At 40.3% G+C, this 21865-nt stretch overlaps 1 protein-coding gene across 2 annotated transcripts in view; it reads right to left on the bottom strand.

Moving 5' to 3' along the window:
- The window catches only part of BMPER (BMP binding endothelial regulator), a 145535-nt gene that overhangs the window by 14674 nt on the left and 108996 nt on the right, over window positions 1-21865 (bottom strand). The window lies entirely within an intron of this gene.

Below are 21865 nucleotides of genomic sequence, written 5' to 3'. Positions count from 1 at the left end.
AAAATGGTATTTTCCAAATGTTGAATAAATGAATGTCCATGTAGACCTCTGAAAAAAAAACCCCCATATTGTGCTGCATAATATCACCACAAGCCTACACTCTGTGCTGCTAAAAATATTATCCAAAATCCTTTGGATAAAGCCAAAAAGAGTGTTCTGCATGTATTTTTAACCTTTATATAAAGAGCATTCAGTGCCAGAATTGTGTTTCATAGCCTTAACCAACATTACCCACAAGAATATGGCAAAATTAACAATGAAACATTCTGGAACATTTTTTAAAACCTCATGAAATAGAAGTAGTCAAGACTACCCTAACACCTATTTATAATCTCTCTCAATACGTATTACCAGTGGTAAATGCACAAGGGAAGGAAGGAGAATCAAATAAAGAATGAAATGGCACAGTAACCTTACCTACTTGTTTCTTCATGATAATTGTCCTACTAATGTGTCAAGTAGGCTTTTTGCATCTTGTGCTTGGATCCTTACAAGCATCTGTGGCTTTAATTGTACTTTCTGGTCCTGAGAATGGAAAATTTGGCTAAAATCCCCCCATAGGGAAATAGCTCAACAATGACTAAGGAAGACAATGTAGTCCCATGCTGGACTCCAAGAAGCATCTGGTATGACTCAGAATATTTCCTAGAGCTGAAGGTTACAGTACAGCTGAGCAGCTGACTTGCCACCTTTATAAAAACTGGATTTTTGCTCAAAAACCTCTAAACAAAATATGAAAATGCCACCCACAGCTGTGGAAGAGCTGACCCCTTCTACTCCCACACATTTTCAGAAAGTGGAAAAGAATTTTCACCTCCTCTTCTTCTGTTTCTGTTTCTCTGCACCATGCAGAGTTTCACCTTCATTGTGCAGCCATGGCATTTGAAATAAATAGTTCCAGCATTTGAAGAAAATATCTGTATGCAGGAGAACTCAAGTGGTTTGAGTTCATATGTAGCATGTATCTTGAAATGAAACAATTAAAAAACACTCCTTTGTGCACATTACATATGACTCCATATCTGGAATTATTGGAATAAAGAGAAAATACAGCATAAGATTCTTAACCCATTTCAAACAACTGCCCAAGATAATCCCCATCAAAAATATCCCATTTTACTTGCATACTGGAGTGGTATAAATAAAGTTTGTTCCACCTTCTTTGAAGAGATTATTGCAAAAAGGATTTGGCTGCCTATATGTTGTGTGATCTGTGCATTGTATATCTAGCTGGAAAATGCCAGGACATAACAACACTGCACTAGAGCAAACCCCTCATAAAGAGGTCTCTTGCAATAAAATCTTTGGATCAACAATAAGAGAACCAAATTTAGGAGTATGACCTGGAATCTGACACTGAAGGTTCAAAAGCTGGAACCTGCTTTCTGAAGATGTGTATTTCTTCAGTTAACTAATGTCTGCAGTCATCCTTGCAAACATGCATCACATAACTGGCAAAGGTAACAGTAACTGTGAATGTAAAGCTATATGATAAGGCTTATCATGCATTTTTGCAAAGTTTTGGAAAAACATGCTATAGAGGCTTTACGGGTTTAATGTTCAGAAAGAAAGTCAACTCCTAAAGGATTTTCTACCAAAAATCCCATCTTTCACGGGCCCAAGGGCTTGAGGTGTACAGTGCTCATCACTGATTTCCTATGACCAAATTGACCTACTTTGTGTTTCCAGTACCCCATCATTTACCACAGAATGTCGTGGGTCAGAAGGGATTTTAAAGATCATCTAGTTCCACCAGCCATGTGCAGGGATGTCTTTCACTAAACCAGGTTGGTCAAAACCTCATCCAACCTGGTCTAGAGCACTGCCAGGGATGGGGCATCCACAGCTTCTTTGGGCAACATGCTCCAGTCCCTCATCACTCTCACAGTACAGATTTTTGTCCCACTATCTAAGCTAAACCTACCTTCTTTTAGTTTGAATCCATTCCCCCTTGACCTATCACTCCAAATCCTTGTAAAACGCCCCTCTCTATCCTTCTTGTAGGTTCCCTTTAGGTTCCGGAAGGCCACAATTAGGTCGTTCTGAAGTCGTCTTTTTTCCAGACTTGAACAATCCAAATTTTCTCAGCCTTTCCTCGTACAAGAGGTGCTCCATTCCTCTAAGCATCTTGGTGACCCTACTCTGGATGTGCTCCAAAAAGTTGATGTTCTTTGTATGCTGAGGACCCAAAACTGGATGCAGCACTCCAGGTGGGGTATCACAGGAGAGGAGTGGAGGGGCAGAATTGCCTCCCTCCCAAGCCACAACCTAGAAGAATTCCTGAATTTCCTAATGTTTAGGATTTCTTAAGCCAGTAAGACTCCAGATTCTGTTCTGACATAACATAGCAGTATTCAAGTTATTTGACTGATCACATCATATGCATATATCAAGTCTTTCTTAAGGGAAGAAAAGAAACAGAGAATGTGTTAGTGGACCTTTTTAATATCCATATTAGTATTCTACATTTCCATTCACTGCATGCAATGCTTAGCTTAGCATTTATTCTGCTGAAGTGAATTTGCCTTATGACAGAGACACTCCATCATAATGGAATTTTCAGTGTCCTTGGCACAGCTACCAAGGAAAATCCATCATCATTTTGATCTTCTGCATTATGTAACTGACATAAAATTTTATCTTTTTTTCCATGTCTAGACTTGATTTTTAAAGAATACTTCCCCCAGCTCTCCAGTCAAGTGGAGACTGAACTGCCATATCTTATCTAGAAAATGAAAAAAAAACCGAGTAACTTTAATTCAATTTCAAAACGACAGACATATTTTAATATCTAACTTTATACATTAAAGTACTTTCAATCAACAGTTAAACTTTGTTATTCTCTTTCATACAGTGCAAATGAACATGGCATGGACTAAATGATTCTATTATGACTGCATCAACTTTCACTCTGGTAGAGAGAGTCCCATTAGTGTATTCTGTATGACAGCCCTCATCTGAGAAAAAACAGAGGTTTTGCATGAGCTTATAAACATCCTAGATAGAACCTCAGAAATATTGGGAGGTTTTGAAGTCATGGCCTTACAGAAACATAAACCATGTAGATATACCAAAAGCATATTGTCATAGTCATTAGATAAACATATAAAATGATGCAGGTTTTAAATCTTCAAAATAAAAACTCAAACCAGATCATCTCGTTCTGTCTGCTGAAAAAATGTATTGTGGCCTTGCTATACTATCTGTCATAAAAATATGTCATATCCAATAACAAGCACAATGAGAGCATGAAGCAGGAAATATTTCTGAACTATAAACATAAACTGAAGTTATCTTCAGCTTTTGATGATGATTCACTGTATATATTTCCAAGGAGGTCTTGTGATATAATAATAAACAGGCTGGCTAGTTTAGAAACTCACATTCTTAAACTCTGCAGAGCCCACTCCTTGGCTTAATCCATATAAAATTAACTTCAGTCAAGCAGTTTCTTTCCTCTAGGTGGCTGCAGAGCATTTAAAAAGTTGCTGGCTCCAGATGGAATAAGAAAGAAAGACAGCAAGGGAAAGACCTGATAGGACTGCTATTTAGAAATCAGCTTTCTCCCTCATCTTGCTCTCTTCAGAAAACAAGAGCCAAATTCTCATCTCAGCAAAGACACCCTCACTGATAATGCCACCTTCCAGCCAGTCACATCCTCACAATGTATTTCACCTCTGACATCTCCCTCTTTGCTCTTCATCAAAGTAGTAGCTAAAAATAGGACTTAGATGAAGTGGCACAACAGTTAGCTTACCTGAATTGAAAAATTTTAAAAAACACTCTGTTACTGGATTTTACGGCTTCCTGTGTGGTCCTGGCCCAAACCCATACAAAGACACAGGCTCATAAAACATGATTGAGACAGGATTCAAACACATGAATGCAAAACTCCAGTCCTGGCAGGGCTACCCTGACTCCAGCAAGGCTGATCTTTTTCATGATGGATATTTAGTTCCTGCCTTTACATTTCCTCAGTCACCTCTGCTTTTGCTCTGCAAGTTCTCATGACCACGTGGGCATTGGCAGGCATAAAGCCTGACTGACACTCCAACAGTGAGGCCCATCAAGGACGGATGTCTTAAAACAGCAGCAGTGCTGCCACGTCCCATTCAGGATTCAACAGACCAGAGGCAGAGGGTGAGCAGAGTGACAGGGATTCAGCCAGGAGGCAGAGACCTGGTTTCTGCTCTCTAGTCAGTTTGACATAGCTTGCTACTTCACATGCAGGGAGCTTTGGATAAGGAATGCTTTGCATACTGCCACAGTTCTTTAACCTTCCTGACTGCAAGGTCTCAAGTGCAAACCACCATACAGAGCATGAAAACATAGTGGATGAAAAGCTGGCTTCAGTGAAATGGATGGGGATTTTCCTGCTGACAACACAGGAGCCAAGACTAAGAACTGTCATCAGCCTTTTTTTTTTTTCAGTTCTGTACTTCAAGGCTTTGGAGGACTCAGACTCATTCAGGACACCACTGAACATTAAATTGAAGCTTTCTGCATTTAAATGCTATGAATTAAAATTTCCTGTACTAGACATAGCGACTCCAAGACATATCAGCCTGGCCCAGGAACCACAGAAACCCACATAGAGGTTATAAAGCCAGAATGACCTAATTCTGGGTGAAGCGGGACGAGATGATATGAGCAGACAGAGCCAATGTTTGTTCTTGAAACTTACCTTCCACGGAGTTGGTTCAGGCATGGTCACTTACTTGGCTAGATACAAAGACAACTCTGATGTAAATCAGCAGACTTTAATGAGAAATTGCAGCCACATGAGCAAACTGTCCCTATCACAGAATAATAGAGGTTGTTTTTCCTGTTCATCTGTGGGTCATGTCCAATGGCAAAAGACTTTAAGATAAATTCTGGGCTTAGTCTTTCATACAAAGTAGTAAACATCTAAATATGGTTTTTGCCTCTTTTTGTTGGCTGGGAGACTATGGAACAGATCAGTGCTCAATGCTGGCCACCTTGAACATGTTGCCGGATGGAGCCGCAAAGCAATTCATTCTCTCTCCATCACTTTTCACCCCATAAAATCTTCCCTGGCCTCCCTACAGAAGCAGTGGAGAGATCTCGGAGCTGTACCAGTTTGTTATGAAGCTTGCTGTCAAACTTGGCAGTGGCAGCATGCTACTATATCCTTTCTCACCAACAAAGTTTGTGGGTGGAAATTGTCAGCCCCAAGTGTGCCTTTCAGACTTTGGGAAAAGGGAGGCAGCAGAACTACAGCAGAGCAGCCCGTATAGCACGTCTCCTGAAGAAGCCCAGCTGATAGATGGAGAGAGAAATCCCAGAAGGCAATAAAGAAGAAAAAGCTATTGCTGGAAATTGTGCAGATTGTGCAGGAGATTGTGTTCATGTTCTCCAAGGGTCCTTGGGAACCACAATGTTTACAGTCCATACCTCTGTGAGGCCACTGATTTCTTCCCTTTGAGGTGAGCATGTGGAACTCACTCAGTAGTTTTTCTGCTCCCATGGATCTTTCCACAGGTGGGGAGCCTGAGGGCCCATATGAAAGCATGAGCAGATTAGCTCTGTCAAAACAAAGATCCTGTTTTTGTGCCAGTAAGGAAAAAGAGGAGGGAGTGGGGAAAGCATAAAATAGAGTTTATGATATATAGGAGGAAAATTGTTTTTTAATAGAATCTTTTCAACGTTTTCCATTAAACTTTGGTCGCTTGCAGTGCAAGTTTTGGAATGCAACTCCCTCATCCCCTTAGGACGGTCTGCGTTTTATTACATTAGTAAGGAAGCCCAGCTTACTCCTAGCAGAGCTACTGTGTGAAACATTTCAAAAACAAGCCAAAGTGGCCAGAGTAAAAGCCCCTCCTCACTGATTTTCAGCCTCCATTCTGGGGCCAGTGATTTAATACAATTTTTATAATGTGTAAAAGAATCTTTTGTTATCAAGCAATTGTAAATCACAAATGATCACATCATAATGAACAAAATTACGTGAATCCAAATGTTACCCATATGATGACTTGATTTCAGCTGGGATTCCTAACCAGAGTGAGCAAAGGAATATATCAGAGGAGGGGAGGAGGTATTGGTCATGAAACAGGGGAGATGAAGTGAGAAATGAGAGAACATTAGAAGTACTTCCTTCCTTCCCTTCCTCTTTCCTCCTTCCCTCTCTACTCCCTCAACCCTTCCAGTGATACTGGGCACATCAATATTAGCAATAGGTGCATCAAAAGAAGAGAAATAACTGCAGTACCAACATTCAAGGATGAAAAAATATAGAAATCTGGACAAGTAGCAATACCATGAGTCTATCTTCTTGGACCAGCAATAGTGGGGAAGTTAGGTGAAGTAAATCCTATTACACATATGTGTAGCAATTTTTATAGTTCAGAGACACTAGGGAGGCAGAATGAAAGTTATGCTTACCAAGATGAACCCAGAGAAAGACTCTACTTCAGTAGAGTCAGGAGGTATATATCTGCATAAACCCGATCAGTTCTGTGTATTAAAGGTAGCCATAGTCTCCATGGATATCATATAGAAGATTTCATGAGCTCTGACAAAATGTTACACATTTAAAGATCAGGGAAAGGAGAAAGTCTTTAAGGTGCAATTCACCTTACAATGTAGCCAGGGTCTAGCCTTCTCAAGCTGTCTTTCTTTCAGAGCTAATTTTTACAGGTAAAGACTGAGCCTTTCGTTTGATTTATTCTGAATTCTGCATAAAATGCTATAGAACGTAGTAGGATTTCTCTTTCTAAAGTTTTTTGTCTAGATGCAATCAGTTTTAAGCATCTGCCTTCTCACAAAGGCCAAGACTCATTCCTCTTAGCTGCAAGATTTTGGCTGTTTAATATGCTGCCCAGAAAGCTTGTTTTTTTTAATACTTATCAGAACAAACACTCCAGTATATCATACCAAATTCTCTGTCTTCCATGTGAATCTTGTAAATAAGGTCTATGTTAACCAGAACCAGTACCATTCTGCTGTACTTTCTTCCTTCTCTCTGTGTGCAATGGGTGTGTTCACAGGTTTGGTTTTTTCTACTCTTGGTCAGTAATGCACTGCACTTCAGGTTAGACAAAAAATCTTGTTTACTCAGTTGCCCTTGTACTGGACTGGTTATCCTGCCATTTGCTGGAAATACAGCAAAGTGAGAAGAAGGTAAATTTTAGCATTAGTTCTCTCACCAAATAGGCTGATGAAATCATACAGCTGTGGAGATTTGCACATGTTCAGCACATTCCATGTGGATGTCAGCTGAAGTCCTGAAGTACCTTAATTCTCTCTACTTGTAAGAAAGACTAGCACAGAACCTGAAGAAATTAGAAGTTCATTTCATCTTCAAATCTTTTTAGAGAGATTATGAATGGCAAGCCCAGAAATTCTTAGAGATCCATTTATGTAACAGTGGCAGTAACCAAGGAAAGAAAGAACCAAGATGCAATGAAGTTCTTGATCCCATCTGGGCAAAGAGTACAAAGGGAATCATCACGTCTGCATGAAGAGAGTGATGGTGATAGAGTATTAACAGAAGAGTCAGAATCCCCAGAGTCAAACACTGTGGGAATGAATAAAAGCCACAGAAGGAAATGGAGGCTAAAGAGAAAGGCCCACAGTAAATATCTGCAGATGCTGCTGTTTGCAGTGGGGGCTGAACCAACAAGGATGTAGTCATACACACACGTAGCACCTCACCAGTAGAAGAATATTCTTTTCAAGATCAAAAGTCAAGCAGCAATAAAATCCATGTCAAAAAACATTGGCAGAGGAGATTGTGCATGCTCACTCATGAACATCTGCACTAAGAAGCCACTTAAGTAACCATGCAACAGCATGGAAGAAACATCTGCAGCATGTAGACCACCAGCTGTGCAGCAATAATACTTTGAATATCCAGAGTGCCTTTTATCTGAATACTGCAAAGCATTTTCCAAACAAATTAAGCTTCACAACACTACTGTGAGCTTCTTATTTAATGGTAGGATTATTTCATCCTGCACTAAATGCCACTGCTGCCAGAATGAAAAGTAACACCTGTTTATCATCTCACAGAAATGTACAATTTTCATAATGGGAAGTGACAAAAAGGGTGTAGTTATGTTAAAATGGAGGAAGACTTGAGGTGGTCAGAATCAAATGTTTAGAAAAGAAACTCAGATAAACATAGTATTAACACTCCCTCCCTTCTCCCCCTTTACTTTTAATGCAAACTGTCACATTAATTTTTATGCTCACATGTGGTTAGTCTTTGGTCTTTATTTCTCATTGGGAAAAGAGAACTTCCACGAGTGTATACTTGTGGAGTATCTCCAGATGTGCTCAGAAGTACAGAAGTACAGAAAAATACCTTTCTTGGTTGTGTATGCTCAATAAAATGTATTGCTGTGCATTGCAAAGAGCTTTCCTTTGTACTCCTTCAGATCTGTTTTTATAAGGCATCTTGATGATTATATTACAGCACTGCCTTCCAAGGCAGCATGCCATATAGTAAGTCCTAAAACAAACTTCTTGCTGTGTGTGCTTTCGACCCCACAGGGTACTCCATGTGAGCAGCACTCTAACCTGACTCTGCTGAGTTAGTGAGATCTGACTATGTTTCTTAAGAACAAGAAGAAAAGCTGGAGAACATGACATATATCCAATGAAGATAGGAAATCTTACAGACGCCCCATTATGATTCCCTCTTTGTGCTTCTTAATACACCCACTTTTCAATCCCATTGAAATGTTAGGGCAGGAAGCCCTTTGACAGGTAAGTTGTGGCAATGAAGCAGGCTGTTTCTTTATCAAATGAAGTTCAATACTGGCAGAAAAATACCAGGACAGGCTGTTCTGACAGCCAGACAAACATACATCTTCAAATACTTAAACTTTTTGAGGGCAGCAAGGATATTCTAGTATGTGCTTGACTAGCACCCTAGGATCTTAACCTATAAGTAAGGCTTTTTGATGTTACAGTTTAATAATATTAGCTAGGACTTGGACATGACTAATTGTATTTCTAAGAAATCGCTAGGGGTGTTTGGATATTAGGAAAAGAGCACTAGCTTTGGCTAAGGATTATATTTTAAGCATTTCTACATCAACCATCTCTGAGTTGCTCCCAGCTGGGCATGTGGTGGTTAACCTCAGGGCCAACTTCTCCCTTCTCTTGAAAAGCTGGTTACAGGAGGACACAACCTGGCTTGAGAAAAGAAGGCTCTTTCATGGTTAACATTTTCCAGAAACACTTGGTGTTGGTATAACTCCATGCCTGTTGAAGCCCAGGGTAAAATTCTGTTTGTCTGTAATGCCAGGTATGGTTGGCCAGCACCACCTGCTTCTGACGTCCCGTCCTACACAACCAGCTCTGAAAAAGTTCTCTCATGCTCACAAACTGACTTTTCTCCAGAAAGAGCTGTTTCTTTTCTCCATGGATGCAATCAAACATATGTGCCAAGTAGCTCACTATCCCGCCAGGACTGACTACTTCATTTCAAATAAACCATAAAATGGCATGAATTACTTGGGGAGAATAAAATGTTCCCTTTCAGTATGTACGTTCATTAGTTTTTCTCTTGTATGCCAGTTTTGTCCATTTGATCCACACAGGATTTTCCTCAGCCATATTTCAAAATGGTGAATAGAAGGATTAAGTCGTAAAAAATCCTTCATTTTCAATTCTATCACACAGAGGATAAGCAGTCCATCTATTTTTTGCTATATGATATTAAGTTGCCCACACAGTCTGACCCATTTAGAAGTAGTAAGGTGTGAGATTCCTGTCCACAGAAGTATCAATGTTTGTTCCCAACATCAATTTCCATTTTGGTTTTTCAGAATTGTAACATTTGAATTGTATTTTGCTTTTCAGTTCAGACAAGCTTCAGAGCTCAGAGGGTAGCAAAGCTGACCCCCCCTAAGCTGCACACCAGCTCCAACTCAGCAGTTCAAATGATAGGACTACATTATTTCCACAAGACAAGGAGAAGAACTGAAATCTCCAATCCCAGACCTGACATCTGTTCCAACTTAGTAACAAACTAAACTCATTCTCCATCCCCCATATGCATATCTGCACATATGCACAATGGAACACTCAGTTTTAAGAACATTTGCCTCTGGATCCATGTTGGGCCACTTCTAGTTTCCAGACACAACTACCATAAATCAGTTCAGTTTCACTAGAAAGAGCGAAGATTCACAGAGAGCCCCAGGCAAGAATCTCTACCCAACTTTCCTAACCCCAAACCTGGCTCTGCAGCAGTACATTATATTTGTTTTCAGCAGTGGAATAATATCACATGTGATCACAGTCTCAGCAGCAACGATTTATGAGTCTATTCCCCCTAACCCTTCTACATCTGGTCCTTCAGAGAGCTAGTATCCATGTTCAGAAATCACATGAAAACCACATCTTTTCTCAACCATGCTTTGAACCCATTATTTTAGAAATATGTTAGCAAGAGGAAAAAGAAGAGCCATGAAAGACAGCAAGGTCCTTCTACTCTGGGGACACTGGAGCCTAGGACTTTGTGGCTGAAGTCAGCCCCTTGCTGCCCAGCTGTGGAGCAGCTTGGCCAAGCAGCACCAAAGAGCCAGGGTTGAAGCATCTTCCAGCTAGGCAGCCAGTCAGTTTAGGACATTCTCCAGGGAGCTGTGGTGGTCCGATAGTTAACTAACCTCAGGCCTTGACTCAACTGCTTCCATGGTGATGCCAGATAAAGAGTCCTCCCATCCCCTCCCTGCCTCAGCTGCTCCGCCTCTTCTCAGAAAGTGTGCTTCTCTTTACATTTGAACAGAATCTCTTAACATTCAAATAGAATCCAAAAGCTGAGGAAATTTGAAATACATTGCTGACATGTTCCAAAGATCGCAAATTGCAAAGTGGGAGCTGGTCACACAAAAATGCATTGTGGTTTTGCACTATGAACTTCATGAGGGCAACAGCCATTGTACCACTCAGTGGGTTTTATGCCAGTCAGAAGCTGCAATGATAGCAAGCAGCCCTGAATGCTTGAGATCAGCAGGTAAAGCCTCAGAAGGATCTCATTTTTCCATGTTCTGTTTCCATATTTCATTTTACACCAAGTGGGCAATCTGGAGCCTCAAACCTTCATTCATGTACTATTACAGTAAATATTTTTAAAGTCAGACTAGCTTGAAATGCCATTTCCCCCCATGCATTTCCTGCTAAGCTTGTGCACCTTGTGCACTTTTTAACTTGTGAAAAATTTTGCACTTACAAAACACAGGCAAGGTAAGAACCTTAGCATTAAAATCTCCCATTTAACAAGAAATGAAGGGAAGCAATGTATTTTCACAGTATTAAAAATTATCCAGCTGTACAGGTGGGGAAAGACTCCAACACCTTTACACAGCTTCTGATGATGATGATGCCATTTTGTTGCTAATTATTTACATAAATTTCCAATAACAGAGGAAGTCATCATCTCATTTAATACAATTTGCATACTGCTCGCTGAATGCAAACAGGCTTTTAACTCCAGGCTCAATTCAAACCAGAGGCAGTTGCCAAATTATGTGCATTGACAGTCAGATGTCACATCTGTGCAATGCAAGAAGGAAATGATGACAAGTCTTAAGTTTGTTCTTTCCAAGCTCAAGCCAGTGGGGAGACCCAACCAAGGAACCTGTACCTTCACCTCTGGGATCCAGTTATAGGGAGGCACAGGAATGGGGACAGTTTGGGAAGAGATTTGTCCCACATACTCACAAATCATGTCTTCAGCAGTGGGGGAATGGCAGAGCTGGCCCTGACCCCACCTCCTGTCCTCCTCATTGCTCTGTCTTGCAAGGTGCTTCATTGCTTTTGAATCTTTGCCTTAGACCATCTGAGTGAAGCAGAGCATCTCTCATTTTTTATTTCTCCTTCCAATGCATTCATGAGGATGAACAAAATGCACATATCACTCAGTGACCACAGAGTGATATGTAAACCATGTTTCTGGGGTACAAGTCCTTCCTAGGGCTTCCTCTGATGCCGTTTGAAGCACAGCAGAGTTGCTAACTGGCCTTTCCAAATCCCAGCCCTTTGCAGTGGGAAGCACAGCACACAGTCTGCTGCATCTGACTTCCAAAAGCAATGGGAAATATGAACAGAGGTGGAAGATGCCCATACCTCATAACTGTTATCATATTACTTGTCTAGTACTTGCCAGATTTTACAGACATACACTGCCCTGGTCCAAGGTCTTGGCACGGTCATTTAAGATTAATCAGGCCTGAACTATCCAGGTCAAAAAGGAGGTCATGAGAGGTGACATTCAAAACATAATGTTTCTCTTGACAACAGAAGTAGCAAGTGCTATCCCATATTACAATCTGAAGTAAAACAGCACCAGTTTTCCAGCAACTTTGTAAAAAATCTGTAAATTGACTAGACTTCATCAACCATAATGACAATACCAGCACCTATTTTCTTTTTTCCTGTTTTCTGTGCAATAAAATGCCCAGAGATGTTTTTCCATTCATGACACAAAAAAGGGAAATGTCAGGTTAAAGAGTAAACAGAGGAACTTGGCTAAGAGCAATAATTCTTCCCTGTTATAATTGTTTATAATTATTGCTAATACTATTGTATTACCAACCAAAATACCTCTATTGTTTTATGCAGCAGAACCCACAAGTCCACTGCACAGCCTAGGGTAGGCTTAAAACACACTTCCTTATTAATCCTAAATAGGCAAGTGATTTTCTGTGGTGGTCTCAAGAAAATCATCTCATCTGCAATGAGACAGATGAAAAATGTGCCATTAAGGTCTGACCCAGAGCTAATGTAAGATGGAAGAGACCTGCAGAAGTTGTCCTGCCACAGGCTTGTACTGGGAGTACGCCCTGGAGCCAGTGAAACTGGCAACACGCAGTCCTAGCTCTCTGAATATTCTTCCCTGCAAAGGGACAGAGCCTGTAAAAATATCCATTTATATAGCAACAGTCAAAGTAAATTTCTCCATTTAGATATCCCCTTAGTATTGTCAGTCACACTCATGGTCTTATCTCCAGGGAACTTCCAACAGCTTCATACTCTGGTTGGAGTGCAAATTCCTACAACATGAAGTAAACACCTCTGGCCCCTGAAGCAGCCCTTTTCCCAGAAACCTGCATAGGAAAACCCATGACACTCTAAAAGACCACATGGCAGAATGGAATCTATTCATTCTAAATCCACTTTTATTGCTGTTTCCAACCATCACAGGAACCACACAGCACGCAAGTCAGGAAATGCAGACACCAGAGATCAGCTAAGTGGCAAATACCTCTCACTAGATCAAGTCAGCTGCTGCCCTCCTCCCACCTCCAGCTCACAACGATTCTGAAATCTGGTACTAACTTCTCTGCTCCAGACATCAAACTGAAAAAGGTGGCAAATCTAAACTTTATAGTCTGCTTCTCCAAACTGTCTTCCATGAGACACACTCTCCAGCAACACTCTCACAATAAGCTCAGCAGAGAACACTGACATTAGCAAAGCTGTTGGGTTGGTTCATTGGAGACCTAAACCCAGCAGACCAAGCCACTCCAGAAGCACATTCCTGGTCTCTGCCCACTCACCGGGCAATGAAGACAAAGTGAAAATTGCAGTGTTGAGCCAATGGATGAAGATGCCAGGAAATTTCAAACTGCACCAAGCATGACGGCAAATGGAAACTATGACATAAAGTTCAGCAGAAGGTCACTGCTTCAGTGTCTTTTCCTAAAGAGAGACTTTATTATGTTTTTTCTTTTGCAAACACGCATCAAAAAAGCTAGAGTACCAGAGACAGAGAAGAAGTGTATTTATAAAAGAGAATAAAATAAAATTTCGAAGTACTTTTTGTCTGGATGATTCAGACACATATTTTCAGCCTTTGGTGCAATGGTTGCATCTGCAAAATTCTGCACCGATTGGCAGTGGTTTAAATGGCAGCCCATGTTCTGCACAGCTGATAATCCACCTGCACCAAAAGGTCAGTGGAGATGAATAGATTCTACCATAGCACCTGACAACCAACTCTCTCTGATTTTGGAAGCTTTATCTTGCATACTCAGATATTGACACTGATGTATCCCTGAGCTGGTTCATACATGACACAGGACAGAGCTGGGACCAAGCCTCATGCCTCCCATTCACTCACCTCCAAAACACTAGCTACCTCTTGAAGGCTTAAAAAAAAATATGCTTACTAAAAAGATTTGGAGATTAAAAATGAAAGACCATGGCCACCTGAAGAAAAGGGATAACTTCCTTACAATGGGACTCTGGTCTTTTCCTGTGTCTAACTAGGCAACAGCTGAGAGTATCACTGCACTGCTTAAAGGTTTTCTATTTAATATCATAATAATGCAGAGAAATATTTCATTACAGTGACTGCTCTCCACTAGGATTTAATCACCTTTGTATTAAACAAGTGGAAAAAAACCCTCAAACAACAAAAAGCTCTGGGTTTTCTGTAAAAAGCTGTGTGCTTTGCTTTGATTAAGGTCCTCTAGGAGCTCTGCTCAAGCTAAGACGACTAATTTATGGTATTTTACCTTGTGCAATTAGGATATAATCTTAGGTTTTTCGGAAGTAAAACAGAAACATGACACTCATTCAGCCCCAGGTGTTTTCCTCTTTCCTCATGCTGTGTTTCATGGCAACTTTCCATATTTAAAAGCTATCATACATGGAAACTCATCTCTTACAGCAATCCACAATCATTTATGTGAATGCTAGAACAAACCAACATAAGAACCATGTGGCCTCAGAGTCAGAAAGCAGGTTCAGAGATGATCCAAACAACTGACATGGCTACACTGCTGAGAGAGCTGTCAGTCAAGGTCATTTCTAATCCCACTTGTAAATACAAAACCTGCTAAATGGCTGCTAAAGGGTTCTTGCTGGGCTGTTAAAATATTTGCCTATAACCTGTTGTGGAGTCCTTAGTAGGGTCCACTTCTCACAAGGTGATCACTTGAAGCTACCATAAAATACATGGGGAAAAAAATGCCACTTCAGTGTTTTCAGAAAAATCAACTCACAATGGAAATCCAGGAGGAGAGATCAGCATATCTTCTCCCCCTCGTTCCATATGGGCACTTCCAATGCTGAGTCCTCTGATGAAAAATTAAATGACTTGTGGGTAGGAAATTACAAAGCACTACTAAAATTATATAAAACTTTCTCATGGTTTTTCTCTGGTGTTTTCTGCAACATGTCAGAAGATTAATTTGTTTACTGGCCACAGATGCAACAATAACCACAATTACTACCCAAGGAACATTCAGTACAGCAACACTCCATATCCCTCTCTGCCACAACTGTTTTTCCACAGCATCTACTGGGGACTGCCACTGCTGAGAATGATTCTGAAAGCTCAAGGTGTCCTGCCTGAGCTCAGAGAGCCAGACTCACTGTTGGCAGGGATGGAGAAAACTGTTACAATCTGCTAAGGATAGACCAAAGAGAGACTTCATACAACCATGTATACAGCAGTACACCCTGTGCCACTAAAGGCAAAACTCTTGCTTCTAAATCAGTATTAACATCACATTAACAATCATGACACCACTCCTGACTTTAAAATATTATCAATGATAGAAGAAGTAGGTTAACCAGATTAACCACAGAGGTGTTACCACATGCTGAACTACATGATTGCATCCTTCCATGCATGCATAAAAAGTCACAAAAGGGTTTTCACCAAAGTCCACTAGTGATGAGATATCCAAGCAGCTGCCTGTTGCTGCAGATAAAATGCTTATTACATCACAGCCTAGCCCACCAGCATATTCAAGTAAGAAGGTGAGTGATTCATTTGGAGTATTTCCATTTCTGGAACATAACTTAGACCCCAGTCATTTGTCTGAGTTATTCCCATTATGCTTCCCTTTTCTGAGTGGCTATTAAAGTAGTCAGAATAGCAGGACAATGCTCTCCTCCTAGGCATCGCAGGAGTTTAGGATGTGTCAGATAAATGTATCAAAGAAGAGATTACTCCTGAACACTAAAAACCCACTGGAAATATATATGACAGCCCCAAGGCAGTCTGACACTGGTATCCCTCACCTGGGGCTGTTAGACAAACAGCTCATATTTTACTCAGAGTGAAAAAATCACACACATAATGGTTCTCTGACACTCTTTAATCTTAACACAGCTGCGAGCTTCTTTCAGCAGAGAAACCTTCTGGGTGAACATGACCTTTGGATAAATCCTTCCATGTTCTCTGTCATGGTATTTATTGTTATAGTCAGGCTAAGGATTCACTTTGTTAACAGGGAGGGATCTTTTTTCCAGCAGCCCCACAGACCTGTAAACGTGTTCCTCCATCACTGTAGTACTTCTACTACAACACAGGAAAACAAAGGGTCAACCAAAAATGAAAGGAACATATATTCTTTCACACTTTCATTTGGATTACTGCACAGAAAGACAGCATTCATATTTACAAGATATATAAAGGAACACTAAAAATTTTTAACATTGAGGCAACTGGCTTCTAGTAAACTCTGTAAGAAGCTATAACTGTTTGCCAGAAACACTAGCTACCTGAACATAATGCATTTCCCTAAGATAAGTAGAGTGTCACTTTTCCATTCAAAGCAGACAGTGGACACTACAGAAGAGGAGGATAAAACCAATACAAGCCTTGAATATCAATCCCTGTGTCTGCCAGTTTTCAGAAATACCACTAACCTTAAGATAAGACTGGTTTTCTTGCAGCTGACATTCAGTATTACAAAAATTGTTTCTGCTCCTACTGCACATAAGCACAGTAATCCTCTCTTGTTCATTCCACACTCAGGTCATAACAAATCCTTTTCCTGAGCCACCAAGAAGCTTGAATTCAGTCTGAACATGTATTTTGATGGGCTCTAAGCTGCACAGGAAGGGAGGTGTCAAAAGCTGCTGGATAAACTGCTTTGCTGGATCCAACTGTTGAGTGGGTTATCAGGCTACTTCATAAAATACCATCCTGTCTAGAACCCTGAGACATGAGCTAGGTCCACTCTTGCCACCAAAAAAAAATGAATCAAAGACTTAGTTCATGTCAATCTGGATGACTTTCTCACATCTGAATGGAAAGCAGACTTAAGCATTTTATTAGTACCTTAAGCCTGAAAATGAAGGATGCTGCCAGCCACAAGTCAGCATCTGCAAGAGATTAATTTCTATGTTCAGATCTTTAGCAATGCATATAATTCAGGCAACAGTTAGGAGCAGGCAAAAATACATATGTTGTGTATGTAGGAGTGATAGTCACGTAATATGTTGGTTTATGAGATCAGACTCTGATCTCTGACTTTCCTGGCTCAAACTCTCAAGCATCTGATGTTTTCAAATGATAAAACTTTTTACACAAAAGCATAAGTAGTGGTGACCTGGAATGAGTTCAGGTGCATTTTCATGTATCTCAGGAAGGAGCAGTTATGTCACAAAAGTCATCATTTGTTTGCAGTAATTCAGAGACAGTCAAGGACTAGATAGATACAGGGACGATTCTGTGTACTTCAGTAAGTTGTGCTGTTACACCCTGAGCTGGAAACATAACAGTAAGACATGAAAAAAAACTTCTGCTGCTGTTGTTCATACTGTACCCCCTCAACACTCTACCCTCAACTCAACACACAAAACTCTCTCCCTCAGGCTGCCAATCCAGCATTTTCATGCACTCCACGTAACTCGATATGAGTTAATGTCAAAGGGGCATTTCCACAAATAAAAGGCTGTTAAAAGCATTACTGCAATACCAATTTATAAATTTACAGTGCTCTATAAAGCACTGTAAAAAAAATTAGAAAAAACTTCGGAGTCCTTCAGAAAGCTAAAGAAGTTCTTATACTTGAAATAGGTTGCTATTGGATGTCTAAACCATGCAACCTTCTGCTTTCAGTCACCATCCAGATTTAGTAGCTCTTAAGGGAAAAATCAGGCCTAGTTTCCCCCCAGTCAATATTGGTCCTCAAGTCAATAAATCTTAATATTGACCACAACACAGAAACCAGTAAATGTTTAATATCTTCTTCTGGGTTTTAATTATAAACACTGAGGAAATTTATCAACTCTTGACTTCCTAGTCATATGGAAAAGCTTTTAAACATTCTGCATAGACCACTGTCGATCGTTCCCATCACAGTTATGGAACTAAAACATATTTCACCAACATTCTATGAGCATTTACATTTTAAACCCTGGCATGACTTTGAACATAGCCCACATCTGCTGCAAGGACAGTGAAGAAAATAAATAGCATCTTTTTATGTTATTACTTCCAGCGCCACAGTTAAATATCCTTGGTCCATATGAAATTTTAACTTCTATAGATGGAGAAAGTTGACAAAACTCCCTGTGGTATTCCATAACTAAAAAGTGTTCCTGGCCAAGTACTTTATCACTTGTAGAGAAATATGAACAGCACTAAGAGACAAAGAAAAATAAAGGAGGCAGGTGAAGGAAATCCTTGGGGCTGCAGTGCACAGTTTGCATGCAGCAGATAAAAAGAACCATGCAGTGTGAATTCCTTGCCTCAAAAACCAGATGGGAATCCTGGCCAGGCATATCACTGGCTACCACATAATATGGACTATGGCTATGGAATAGATTATGTCAAGTCAGGCAGCAGTCTAGACAACTTGGGAGAAAGCACAGGCTCATGAGACAACACCCTGCCAGAGAAATGTGTTCCTTTGGTGTCTCCCTGCCACCGTGTTTGGTGTGATCTCACCCAGCTGTGCAGAGTACACAGTTCACAGATGCCTGTTAATTGCATTCTTCATCTGCAGGGTATGGGTGGACACCAGTTTGAAATGACTGTATAGAGATCAAAATAACCAGAAAGACAAATGATCTGGAAATCAGAGTAGGTGAGTTAAAGGAGAGCTGGAATACAAAGTAAATATCCCTTACAGATGGACTGAAATGACTGTGTAGTGTATTTTGATTTTGGGCTAGTGGAAATTTTAAAGTCAGATCTTTACTGCTAATGGTTGCAGTGAAGATTTGGGCCTTCTGTAAAGTGAGGAATTGTGATGCGAATAGTGGGAACTACATTTTTCAGATGCTGACAAAACACAGCCTAATTAACATAATAGAACCTGAGATTATATTAACAAGCTCAATCGCAGAAAAAATAGGCACTTTTTTGTGGGTTCTGTTTAAGTTCTTCTCTGATTACTGAACAACATTCAACCCCTTCTAATGATATATTGGTGATCTTTACACTGTCAGCAAATCCTCTTTGCCTTCAGACACAAGGCCAAGAAGGGTATTCCTCGTGCCAACCAGTCCATAAGATGTTTTTGCAAATGTTTTCTATAACCACAGCAAATCTTAAAATTATTGAAAGTTTATGTCATCCTTTGAGGACAACAAGGACATCTATAATCTGTGTCATCACCTTGCCATACTCCATAAAGTATGGAAATTTTTTTTCATGAACAATGGCATGAAAAATTAATACAACAGAGAAAAACCATGTAGACAGACTGATGAGCAGAACAACAAAAATGGGCTTTCAAACCTCAGCCAAATCTTTGATATCTGAACACAGAGTTCAGTGGGGGTTTTCTTGAATATCGTCTCCTCCTGCTCCAAATGCAAGTGCTTTATAGCCAATGCCTCAATTCATTACTAGCTTTTGACTTATTTTAAGATTCTTATTTGCCAAAGACACATTGCTGCATGGAATATTAATGAGATTGTCATCTCCACTGGGCCTTAAAGGAGCAGAGAAGATTTAGTGCCCTCTTAAAAAAACTAGTAATGCTTTTTCCCGAAAGTTTGAGAATTTGTGCTTTAACAAGAATAAGATAATACACTTTTTGCACATGTGAAACCTCTTAAATCCCATCAGAAGGACTTGAGCTCAAGGCCAGGAACCAGGCATTTTCACGTTTTAATCTTAACTCTGCTTTTGGCTTCCTGCACAGCAAAGAAGTCTTTCTTCATTTCAACAACTTCAAACCAGGGTACAGTGAGAATTAATGTTTACACTGTGATTTGAAAATGTAAAACGCTAAGAAGGAGCACTTAGGAAATGAACTTCGTTATCTTTTTCTTTGCCATGGTATCCACCATCATCAACAAGCTCTTACTTGATGTACCCATAGACTACATAACCTTAAGCACTCACGCTCTGTAAACTATATACCTCCTATGAGAGCTGATGTACAAAAATCAGCTGTCTGAATACCTTAACACTTACAACAGCTTCCTCTGGACCTGTCATAAGAGAAATTACTTGTTAGTAATTTTCACATGCTAGATTTATTTTAGCTTTTATGTTTCAGGAATATTATGTAAACAGAATGTTAGTTGTAGGAGTACCCAGGAATGCAAGAAAACATATGGCTCCAACCCTTCAGTATTCCCAGCACATTCACCAACAACTGTAATTACAACTGGCTTAAGAGGAGAAGTCAGAGAGAGACTTTAACACTCTTATCCTCTGCACATCATGATGAAGAGGTGAAATCACAGCACCTGCTCTCACATATGCACATCCCTCTATTTTGGGTGAAAATAAAACCCTACTGCTACATTTGAGTGAGGAAGGTACTCGTTATAGTGTATTTTGAATCCAGTGGAATTTTAGTTCTACCCCTGCTCCAGGATGACACCGGCAATCTCCTCAAGTCTGTGTCTGCTCTGATGAATCCACCAGAGACAGAGTTAATTATGGGAGCACAGCCATACGTGTGTTTCCAATGGGCATCTCAACAGTTTAAGAGTGCGTGAACTCAACACACATACTCGTACATTACCCAAGATTAGGGATTGTAGTGGCAAACATTTAAGGTTGATAAATACATAGTACTGGATAAGCACAAGTACCTGTGCCACCATTCTTATCTGCTCCCACTGAGTCTGCTCTTTGCTTTGGTGCTGCAATGCCTGAGGGTATAATAATCCTCAGGCACTAAAATTTGCCATAGGGGGTCATGACCTTTTGTTGTCATGCTTCAAGCCCTCACCTGCACTTGCCATGCCACATATGTAGGACCTGTGTGCTCACAATTAATCAAGGACTGCATCTGTCTCTCATCTCACTGCTGGCACCTGCTCTTGATCTCAGAGCTTCACTGCCCAGGGTGTGAACATTTTGCAGGTCAAATAGCAACAGGAGAGGACCCCAAAATGGATTGTGCTGTGTTTGTTTGAGGCACTGTGTAAATCACAAGTCCTGTGAAGTGCTGATTCCTTCATGTGCTATAAAGAATGACAGAAAAATGAGGCTTGGATAATTAAAAGTTAATTGGTTTACAGACTAGACTACTTGAGAGAGCAAGTGTGGAGTATGGGATCTTCACACATCTCTCAGTAAACTGAGCCCTTATGGGAACAGACAGAAAAGAAGAAGATTTGTCTATACCCTGGATTGCTGCTTTACACCACAGACAGCTACTTAAAAGCTGACATAATGCAGAGGTCCACAGAGATCTCAAAGCCTGGGAACATCCCGGATTTTTTGGATGCCCTGTGAGATTGAGAAAACAAGACAGCAAAACTGAAAGAAAAATCTCCAGCTATTAAAAACATCCACAAGAAAGCTTTCAGTTGAATCTAATCCATACAATGTCTCTAAAATGGACCCCTCACATGTAGCAAGTCAGCTCTCCAAAATACAGGGAGAGCAAGCTTGATAAGTTCCTTGGAGCTGTCAAAACTTTCCAAAGGCAAACTTTCTACAGATTTTTATTTTTTTTTTGTGCTGGTCACAGCTCACGTCCTGCTTTGTCTGGTTATCCTGCCAGAAACATAAATGAACTCATAAGAATAACAGGAGGATTAGGTTAAGCTTATTTTTAAAACATTTCCCACAAATTCATCTCATTTGCCTGCTTATAAACACCCTTGCTCATCTTTGCTGTGTGTCTAATTAGGTAGGATATACTGCAGGTGGCTTAAAATAGGAACCAAA

Source organism: Zosterops lateralis (assembly GCF_965231275.1).
Source record: "Zosterops lateralis genome assembly, chromosome: 1".
Taxonomy (NCBI): domain Eukaryota; kingdom Metazoa; phylum Chordata; class Aves; order Passeriformes; family Zosteropidae; genus Zosterops; species Zosterops lateralis.
The sequence above is the reverse complement of the archived record's forward strand: the minus strand, read 5'-3'. Positions and strand labels throughout refer to the sequence as shown.